Raw genomic sequence first — 11,279 nt, forward strand, 5'->3', positions numbered from 1 at the left:
AAAAAGCAATGTCAGCTTTAAAACCAAACCTACTACCATTGAGTCAGTTCTCATTCATAGCTACCCCTCTATAGGACAGAGTGCTGTTCCTTAGATTTGATGGGATATAAATCTTTTGTGGGAGCACATAGCTTTATCTTTCTGCCAGCACAGAGCTTAATGGGTTGGAACGACTGACCTTGTGGTTAGTAGCTCAATGAGTGAGCCTTTACGCCACCAGAGTTTCAAATGATAACCAGATAAAGAGAAAGGACTGCTCAGAAGGAGAGTACTACTCAAGGATACATCTTTGTGCTTGCCTCATTTCCAGGTCTTCTCACTCACGCCGTTGAGTCAATTCCAATAGAATCCCCTAGGACAGATACAACGGTTTCTGAGACTTTCAAATCTTTAATGAACGCAGTGTGTTTCCAGTACACCACCAGAGTTCCATTTCCTTTGATTCCAAACCAAGCTCACAGTCATTGAGTTGATTCCTGTGAATAGTGACCCTTTAGGAAGGGGTAGAACTGTCCCTGTGAATTTCTGAGACTAAGTCTTTATGGGAGTAGAAAGTCTCCTTTTTATAACCATGGACTGACAGTGGTTTTGAACTGCTGGCCTTGCAGTTAGTTCAACCAGGTCGCTTTTACTAAGTATTCTATAAAACAGAGATGAGAGCTGAGAAGTGACTTTGAACTTCAAGCCCCTTAGGCAAGAGAGGAGATGATTATTTCTGGCTAAGTGCTTTTGTGATAGTGTAAACTGCAGTAAAGGTCTTAGTTAACTCTTAACTTTTATAATAGATACAGGTTTTTGTAACCATTACATCTCCCTTAAAACAGGTTTATCATTTCATTCATCATTTGGTTAATCAATTATTTGTTCAACTGTTTGCCATGTATTACAAAGAATCTACTGTCTGCCAAGTTAATAGTGAAATAGTAAAAAATTCGTTCAAGCATGATAATCTGAAATTGTGATTAATATTCTTATGGTATCAAGTAAGGAGATCAATGAGAATTTCACACCGAAGAGTGTTACATTTATGTAAGATCATGCATGGATTCGCTGAAGAAATAATGTGTAGATTTAGAGTTTTTCAGTAGATCAGAATAATTGTATTCACCTTAAAGTTTTCAGGAGAGGATTACATAAGATAAGGTGTGAAGACCACTGTCCCATAGTTAGAACTCATTGATATTAGCATCCATTATGCATTTTGTCATTTTTAGCAATACTATTTATAACAGTTGGAGAAAATGTTATTTTCAGATACTATTTATTATACTGTGTAGATGAGGAAATGAACGGAAAAAATTACATTTTTGTAGCCACAGAATTAGTAAATGGTAGTACCAGAACTCTATTTCTACTCTAATTCCAAGCACATGTCAACGCACACTCCCACATTACATGGAAGCAGCAGTTCCTCATCTGTTCCTCCATCACTCCCTCCCTCCCTCTGTCTCTCTATCTACCTATAGATCTGCTCATCTATCTATGTAGGAATGAATCACACTTTTTGTGATGTGATTTGCAGAAGCCACTGAATAAAATGGAGCTGTCTATTAGTTTCGCCTATGGAATTGGGAGGCACAGGCAGACTCGGATTTCCAGGAAGCATTCTTCCATAGACAGAATGTGCTTCTTGTTCTAAATGCCATCATAAATCTTATTTTTATCTTAGTTACATGCATTATAGTCGATGTGCACCTCAGATCCAGGTATGTAGTGTAACTACTTTATTTCTGTTTCATCGCCTCAGCTGAACAATCTGAGTGTTCTCAGAAAATGATTTCCCAAAAGCTGGCTCTAAGATTACAATACCAAAGAAAGCCTGAGGGGTAAAAACACTCTTATCTTTGTGTGCACAGATTTATGTTTTTGATCCTTAGTCTTCCATTAGATTATGTAGAATAAATTATTTGGGGGGGGGTTGATAAAGAAGTCTGTTGTCCATTCATTGACACTATAATGCAGTGCCTAGCCACTTATTATAAGGTGCTAATCTTCAATATATTACAATACTTCTGCATACAAGTATTTTTGGATTTGAGAATAGATCAGTTACTACGTACATTATAGTATGTTGTGCATCCTCTCAAATTTCTCAGGTTTTTAAAAAGGCACGAGAAGATGATTGTATACTTGAGTAGAATTAAAGAGAATTTTAAACATATTTGTAGTATCTCAATTGTATAAAACATACATATGCTCAAATAATACCAAAATATATCCTTCTTCTTTATAGTTGCTATTAGCTCTGGGTAGAAATAGTAGGAGTGAGTTTAATTTTCTGATTTATAGCAAACTTTATATAATTTTATAATGTTTATACTTTCAAAATAATAAAAAAGTAAACAAATTTAGTCCATATGTGAAAACAAAGGGAAAATAACTCCAGGATCTTAGTTTCATATGACAACTGTCAGTGGTACATTGTATGGCTGGTATTAATTGCTTTTTGAGGCTCGGTCTCTTGCACAATAAGAAAAACATGGCACGCTGCCCACTCAATTCCATCCATTATCAAATAATTTCAGTTTAATTTAGGCAAACCAACTTAGGAAAAGTGAATCAAATTCTCAGTGAAATTTGTGCCTCTAACTTTTTCATCATAAAACTAGCAGGGTCCTCACACGGATTCACTTCTGTTGAATTCTCGCTAATCCTAGTTGAGGGATATGAATAGCCCTCTTATCAGAGATCATCAGGAAGTTGATTATGGCAGATGTCGGTAGGTTAAAATGTAATCTCTTATCATTTTTAAGTTGCTTCCGTTTTAAAAATGAAGTGAAGGGGAAATATACCTGAGTTAAGCCCCTGGTGAATCCCCCAATCCTGGACCCGAGTTGTGAATAGCCTTGCACTCATGTGAATGCACTGGAAATGGATTGTGGCAGAAAGGTTACAAGTGATCACCCTATCCTCTGATCACCACTGCTCATTGCCATCAAATTCAAGCCGACCCATAGGGACCCTACAGGACAGAATAAAACTAGCCCCCTAAATTTCTGAGATTGCACGTGTTTACAGGAGTCGAAAGCCCAGTTTTTCTCTCATGGAGCGTCTGGTGGTTTTGAACTTCATGTTCACTTACAAGATGTGTTAGTGGGGGTAGACTAGAGAAAAAAATTCATAGAGACACATGTGTATAAGAGAGAGTTTTCTATAACGGCTAATTGTACATTAAAAAAGCATCCCAATCCAGTCAAAAGCAAGTCTCTAAGTCCAATATTATCCCACATGTCCGATAGTAATCTATAAAGTTGTCTTCAGACTCACAAAACACATGCAATGTTGCCGAATGCAAAAGATCGCAGGCCAGTGGGTGCAAAGTCAGTGGCGTTGTAAGCATCTCAGCACCGGCAGGGGTCTCTACATGGCTTCTCAGGCTTCAGAGGTCTGGTTGCATTAGAGTAATTCCATGTGACTTCTCCAGCTCAGGGCACTAGCATAGTTCCATGTGTCTTGTTAGCTGCAGTGTCTCTCGGGGAGTGAGCAGAGACAGAGAAGTGTCTCCCGCTTCCAAGAAGGAAAATACTGGATTTCCCAAAATTGTCAGGAGAAGGCCATGCCTACACAGAGGCCTCATTGGCTGATCAGATTGACAGACTAGACTCCACCTCTTCACTTGTAATCCTCTCAAATTGACACCAGATAATATAACTACCACACAAGACAAGATTATGGAAGAAACTTACAGGAAATTTCCCATTGGATTTGAGAATTGGAAGACTGTGGGTAATCTTCAGTGATGCAGCTTCAACCGTTTGTTGATGGCTAAACTGTAACTGCAGTGATTTTAGGGGAAAAGTGGAGAGAACACGTGACAGTTTTGCTTTGAAGATACGAAGATATTTGCGTTTCCGAAGGATCAACACATGAGAGGGCTGAGCATGTATAAAGAAAAAGAGCCTTTGGTAAATCTGACAAAATAAAGGTTGTTTGATGGGAAAAAAGATGAAATGTAGTCAAGGACTTAAGCCGATGATTAAGCCTTAAAACTAAGATAGAAAATGATATGGTAACTACAAGAAAGGAGAGATTACTTTGGACTGCAGGAATCTAAAAAAAAAAAAAAATCCAAAAAGCCCTTTTGGAGATATTACAACCTATGCACATTCTAAAAGTTGGTCATAGTTCAAGAGAACAACATCATGATAAATGGAGAATATAATGAGTTGAAAAGGGTTTCATTTTACTTGGATCCAAGATCAACACTCACGTAAACAGCAGTCAAGAAAGCAAGGGATGTTTTACATTGGGCAAATGTGTTGCGAAAGACTTATTTAAAGGGTTCACATTCCGGCCAATGTCTTATCACATTCAGCATTCTCTTTTTGTTAGCTACTAAGTAAGATAATTCATTGAACTTTCCACCCGGAACTCACACTATCCATGAATGTTGTTCCAAGCAATGATGTTCGGTGTCATAGTCTGTTCTGCCCATAGAAGCCCTACGCACAGCAGAGCCAAACATTGCCCACGCTTGTGCCATCTTCATGAGTTTTCCTATGCTTGAGCCCAGTGTTGCAGCCGCTATATCCATCCACTGTGTCCAGGGCATAATGTCCTTTTCACGGGACAGATCTTTCCAGAAAACATGTATAAAGTACTTGAGATGAAATTTCAATGTCTTCACGCCTAAGGAGTATTCTGGCCTTATTTCTTCTAACACATATTTGTTGGTTCTTTGGACATTTCGTGGTATTTTCAATATTCTTTGTGAGCACTACAATTCAAATTCATCAATTCTTCTTGGATCTTACTTTATTTAATGTCTAATTTTCACATGCAGATGCCATGATTAAAAGTATCATGGCTTGAGTCCTGTGCATCTTAATCCTCATATTTACCTCCCTGTACTTCAACATTCTTAGGAAATCTTGATAGGAGCCCTGGTGGCATACAGTGGTTATGCCTTGTGCGGTGATGTGCTAGGTCAGCAGTTTGAAACCACCATTCCCTCTGCGAAAGATGAAGCTTTCTACTCTCATAAACAGTTACCGTTTATGGGACACCTTGTCCTATAGGGTTGCTATGAGTTTACATCGACTCAATGACAGTGGGTTTGGTTTCGTTTTGGTAAAGAGGTTTGTGCAGCAAGATTTAGCCTATGAAATCTGTCCTTTGATCTTTTGACTGCTGGTTCCATGAGTATTGATTGTAGACGAAAGCTATATATATAGCTTTATATATATATCCTTGACTACTTCAATCTTTTCTCCATTTATTATGATGTTAGCAGTTGTGAGGTTTTTGCTCCTCATTATTGTGAAGATCACACTGAAGGCTGTAATCCAGGATCTTCATCAGCAAGTTATTCAAGTCTTCCTCACCTTCAGTAACTAAGGTTGTACTATCTGCATCCTGCAGGTTGTTCATAAGACTTCCGCCAATACTGATGCCATGTTTGCTTGTTTTTTTCACATTGTCCAGGTTCTCTGATTATGTGTTCAGCATAGAGATTGAATAAATATGGTAAGAAGAAGCAACCTAACCCATATTTTTCCTGATTTTACACCATGCAGTATGCCTTTGTTATGATTGTACAACTGTCTCTTTGTCCAGGTACAAGTTCAACAGCAGCACAATGGAGTGCTGTGCTATACTCATTCTTCTCAAGACTATCCATAGTTTGTTATGATCTACACAGTCAAATGCTATGGCGTAATGAGTGAAAGACAAGTAAACATTTTTCTGGTATTCTCTTCTTTCCACCAAGATCCATCTAGCCTCAGCAATGATATCCATGTCCGCTTCTGAATCTGACACGAACGTCTGGAAGCTTCCTGTCAATGTAAACGTTGCAAACGTTCTGGGGGATCTTCAGCAGAATCTTACTTGCATGTGATATTAATGATACTGTTCTATAATTTGAGCATTCTTTTGAGTAACCTTTCTTTGGAATGGGTACAAATAGGGATCACTTCCAGTCTATTGACCAAGTAACTTCCAATTTTCCAGGTAAAGATAAGTGAGCACTTCCAATGCTTCATAGCCTTGTTGAAACATTGACATTTTTCTTCTATCAATTCCTGGACCTTTGTTTTTGGCTAACACTTTCAATGCAGTTTGAATTTCTTCCTTCAGTACTATTGGTTCCTGCTCATATGCTACATCCTGATATGGTGGAATGTCAACTAATTCTTTTTGGTACAGAAACTCTGTATTTTCATCTTCTTTTGATGTTTCCTGCGTCATTCAATATTTTGCCCATAGACCCTTTCAACATTACTGCTTTTTCTTAAGTTCCTTGAGGCTAAAATATACTAAGCATGTTCTTCATTTTTTGTTTTCTAACTCTAGCTCTGTGCACATTATACTATTTTACTTTGTTTCCTTGAGCTGCCATTTGAAATTTTTTTGTTCAGCTCGTTTATGCCATCATTTCTTCCATTTTCCTTTGCTACTTTATGATTTAGAGCAAGTTTCAGAGTCTCATCTGGCATTCACTTTTCGTTTTTCACTCTTTCCTGCCTTTAGAATGACCAAATGCTTTTTTCATGAATGATATTCTGAATGCCCTAATGAATTTAATGAAAATCCAAGTAATACAAAGACAAAGTATTTTTGCAAATGATATGAAAGTATAAAACATACACACATGTAATGTGGGTTAGCATACTTGGGAAAATAGTAAAGGAAGTGTGTGGTTTGCAAAACCTCTTTAACATGTGAGCTGTGTGAATAAAATTTGGTATACAGTGAAAAATAAATTTCCCATCTATTGAAGGTTTCCTCCTCTTCCCCAGAGAAAGCACTGCTATGAATTTCTTAAGTGACCTTCCAAGATTATTCCATGCTTATTGAAGTGTGTGTGTGTCTCCATATATAGAAACATATTTACATGGCCAAATGTATCTGAAAACATAAACAATAAAGCATATGTCTTTATATACTTTAATTTATAAAATATTCTTGAGATAGTTAAGGTTTATTGTGCCAACCTGGCTGATGAACCCATGCGGGATTAAGTGAAGGGATTAAGTGAAGGCTGATGAACCCATGCGGGATTAAGGAGGGATAAATGGCTAGGTAAGCCTTGCCTTTCTTGTTCTCTGGTCTCTTGTTCTGTGATGGTCAGACCCTGTGTAGCTGGCAAGGCTCATTTCCTGTGAAACATCCTTGAGGAGAAACCACATGGATCTACCCTGATGCAGCCCTGAGTGCTGGAGCAGCTGTGTGGAGATCCCTGCCAGCACTGAGATGCTAGCAAACTCACTGATTCAGCTTTCCTCCTGCAGTCGGCATCATTGTGTGTTTTGTGAGATTGAGGAGGACTTTGTAGATTGGTGTCAGACATATGGGTTAATGTTGGACTTATGAGCTTGGACAACATTGGATTGACATGCTTTCTTAATGTATACTTACCCTTTATATAAAACTCTGTCTTATATACATATGAGTTTCTGTGGAATTGTTTCTCTAGTCTACGCAGACTAACACAATTCTGTTCTTTGCTTCTTTCACGTAATAAACTTTGTGGGGCACTCTTTAGCATCTCATAGGCCTGTAAAGCAGTGGTTCTCAACCTGTGAGTCTTGACCTTTTGGGGGGTCAAACGACCCTTTCACTGGGATCACCCAATCCATAACAGTAGCAAAATTACAACTATGAAGTAGCAACAAAAATAATTTTATGGTTGGGAGGTCACCACAACATGAGGAGCTATATTAAAGGGTCGTGGCATTAGGAAGGCTGAGAACCACTGCTCTAAAGAGTCATGGAGCAAAGTGCATTTGTGCCACAGACTACATGGGCTCACATTCAGTTCTGGCCCTTTGTGGCTGCGAGATCTCAGCAAGTCAGTTAACCTCCCCCTGCACAGGTTGCAACTGCACCACAAGGGTGCTGGGAAGGTTAAGATAAGTAACATGGGGATGACCTCAAAAAAACAACTGAAAAAAAGCTCCGATTGTGGGAATGACAAAGACTAAGATAGAAGAGCCACATTCAATAATTCAAGGACTAGTGTGTCTGACCCACCCATAGTATTTTCAGCTGTCTCATGTTGCATGGGAGAGTTGCATAACAAATAAGAAAGACAAAAGAAGAATTCATGATGGTGTTGACGAAGAATATTGAAAGTATCTTAAAGTACAAGAAGAACAAGTAACCCTGTGTAGAAGTACAGCTGAAATGTTCCTTTAAAGCAAGTATGAACATTTTTTACCTCTTTTTTCTGGACTTACTAACAGAGGGATCAACACCTGGAGCAGGATATAATGCTTGGTAAAGCACAGGGTCAGTGTAAAAGAATAAGACCCTGACCAATATACAGTGGCTACAATAATGGGCTCAGACATAACAAGTGAGAGAATTATGCAGGACTGAGCAGTGTTTTGTTGTTGTACACAAGGTTGGTGGGATTATAACTGACTCATGACATCTAAGAACGATAACATAGCATAAAGCTGAAGCTTTCTAAGGCGGCACAAGATAACTTCTTGATTAAACCTTATATACCGGATACCTCTCTATAAGTCAGTGGGTTTTGCCATTGGTTTGTGGCTATAAACTGCCATCCTATTTTCTACACTTGTTCTATCATCTCATGTAGTCTATACTTCCATTACTTCTATTCTCCAAATGTGTGCTTTATTCTGCCTGCCCGAAATGCACACCTTGCTATTGTCTTTCTGTAATACTTTCTCAGAAATAACCTTATCTGATAAACCTTTGTTGAACCAGCCCTTATATAGATTTCGTGACTTTTATCTCTTTCTATACTTGTTCTTGGAGAACGTGGAGGGGAAGCAAAAAAATTTCAAGACCCTCAAGGAGATGGATTGACATTCGTGGCTGCAACAATGAGAACAAGCAAAGGAATAATTGTGAGGATGGCTCAGGACCGGCATTGTTTCTTTCTGTCGTGCATAGAATCACTGTGAGCCTGAACCTACTGGGTGGCACCTAACAAGAACAACATACTTATTCAGCAAGAGCCTTGGTGGCATAGTAACCTACAAATTTATCTGTTAACCAGAAGGTCTGTGGTTTGAGTCCACTGGACCTTCATTAGGAGAAAGTTGTGGCTATCCATTCTGGTAAAGATTTAAAGTTTTGGAAACCCAGAGAGGTAGCGCTACACAGTCCTGTAGGGCCTATGAGTTGGACTGTACAATTTAGCAGGTTGTTTGGTTTGGTTTTGTGTTGGTTCATCATTTTCTTCAGTCTCAGAAATATTTTTATTTTATTTGCCTTTATTATTAAAATACAAAAATGTCTTTACATAATTATAAAATGTCTGAGAATAGACTGGTTCTTCTTTTTCTCTGTAATGCCCTATAAGATTTAATAAGATGATAAGCTACAGGTAGTGGTCAATGAATATTTATTGTGTGGTTTCCCAATCTCAAAGTCTCTCTAGTGGATCAAACGAGTCTAAGTTGGCTTTTCAGTTGTCTGTTTCAGCAAGTCCTTACAGAAATAGATAAAGGTCATTGGGTTTCATTGTTGCCTTATGCTTTGAGGCTGCCCTGCTATTTTTATGGTACCAGTCTTAAGGGGAATGAGTTTAAGAAGCCTCTCCCTCCTTTTTACAAAAACAAACATGCCTTGTATCTTATGGGATTTTGAGACTAGAGAATTTTCTTTCAAAATGTATGTTTTGTCTAAGACAACATGATGAAATTGATAGTTTGCTCTGGAGATACGCAACACTACAACCTTCCCCTACATGTTCTTTGGTCCCTTGGCTCTTCAATCTCATCCTTGCCCTTATACCTCCCAGATGCATGATGCTCCTGGGGCTCCTCCTGAAAATGTTCTCAGGTTTCTACCCTTTCTTGAAACTCTTATTCGCTCACACTGTGAATGCAAGTTGATCTAAAACATTTCTCACTTAACAGATTAAGTAGCTTTAAACCAGTTGCTGTCAAGTCAATTCTGATTCACGTCACCTCCCTGTGTCTCAGGCTAGAATTGTGCACTACAGGGTTTTCAATGGCTGCTTTTACGGGAGTATGTTGCCAGACATTTCTGTCAAGGTGCCTGTGGATGGGCTCAAACAGCAAACTGAACTCATTATCAACTGAAAGCATTAGTCTGCACCACTTACAGACTCCATGTTACAGGTGAAAAAAAACCACTTTGATATGTTACCCCAAACAGGGATATTTGAATATTTTCCTATCCCCCCCCCCTTTTTTGTGTCAAACTCTTTCTTATTGTGTATTACCTTCTGCTTCACCCAAGTTAACACTTAGTTACCCTCTGTGTTAGTCCAGGTAGACTAGAGAAACAAATTCACAAACACACATATGTGTATAAAAGAGAGTTTTATATAAAGGGTAATTATACATTAAGAAAACATCCCAACCCAGTCCAGTCCAAGCTTATAAGTCCAATATTAGCCTATATGTCTGATACCAATCTATAAAGTCCTCTTCAAACTCTCAAAACACATGCAATGACGCTGAATGCAGGATGATCAGAGGCCAGTGGGTAGAAAGTCTTTGGATCCAGTGGCGTTGTAAACATCTCAGTGCTGACAGGGGTCTCTGTGCAGTTTTTCCAGTTTCAGAGGTCTGGTTGCATCAGGGTAGGTGCATGTGGCTTCTCCAGCTCAGGGCACTAGTGTAGTTCCATGTGTATTGTCAGCTGCAATGTCTCCTGACAAGTGCAATGCAATGTCTCCTGGGAGTGAGCTGAGAGTCTCTCCCGTCTCTAAGGAGGAAAATCAGGATTTCCCAGAATTCTCAGGAGAAGGCTATGCCCACACAGAGGCCTCATTGACTGTGATCCAATTGACAGGCTAGTCTCCACTCATTCACTCGTAATTCTCTCAAATTGACACCAGAGTATGTAACTACTACCCCCTCTAGCCCATGTCTTTCCTTCTATCAATGCCTCTCTCATACTTGGGAACCATCCAAGAAGGTTTCTTTTAGCATGAATACTAGTTTTTGTTTTTACTGTTTACATGAGTGACCCCTACACTATTTGTATATTTTGTGATTGATTAATTTCACTCAGTATAATGTCTTTCAGGTTCATCCATATTATGAGGTGTTTCTCATAGTCACCATTATTTCTGAACATTGTATTGTAGTCCATTGTGTGTATCTTCCAAACTTTACTTAGCCGTTCTTCCACTGATGGAATTTTAGAGTCTTATTATTGTGAATAGTGCTGTGATGAACATGAGCATATATGTGCTTGTGCCTGTCTTTCATTTCCGTAGGATATATACCGAGTAGAAGCTTACGGTATGTCTATTCTCACCTTTCTGAGTAAGCACCACAACACTTTTCATAGTAGTGACACCATTTTACTGTGCCACCGGCAAT

Source organism: Echinops telfairi, unplaced genomic scaffold (assembly GCF_000313985.2).
Source record: "Echinops telfairi isolate 266 unplaced genomic scaffold, ASM31398v2 ScPeMD7_7468;HRSCAF=8506_0, whole genome shotgun sequence".
In the NCBI taxonomy this organism is placed as follows: Eukaryota; Metazoa; Chordata; class Mammalia; order Afrosoricida; family Tenrecidae; genus Echinops; species Echinops telfairi.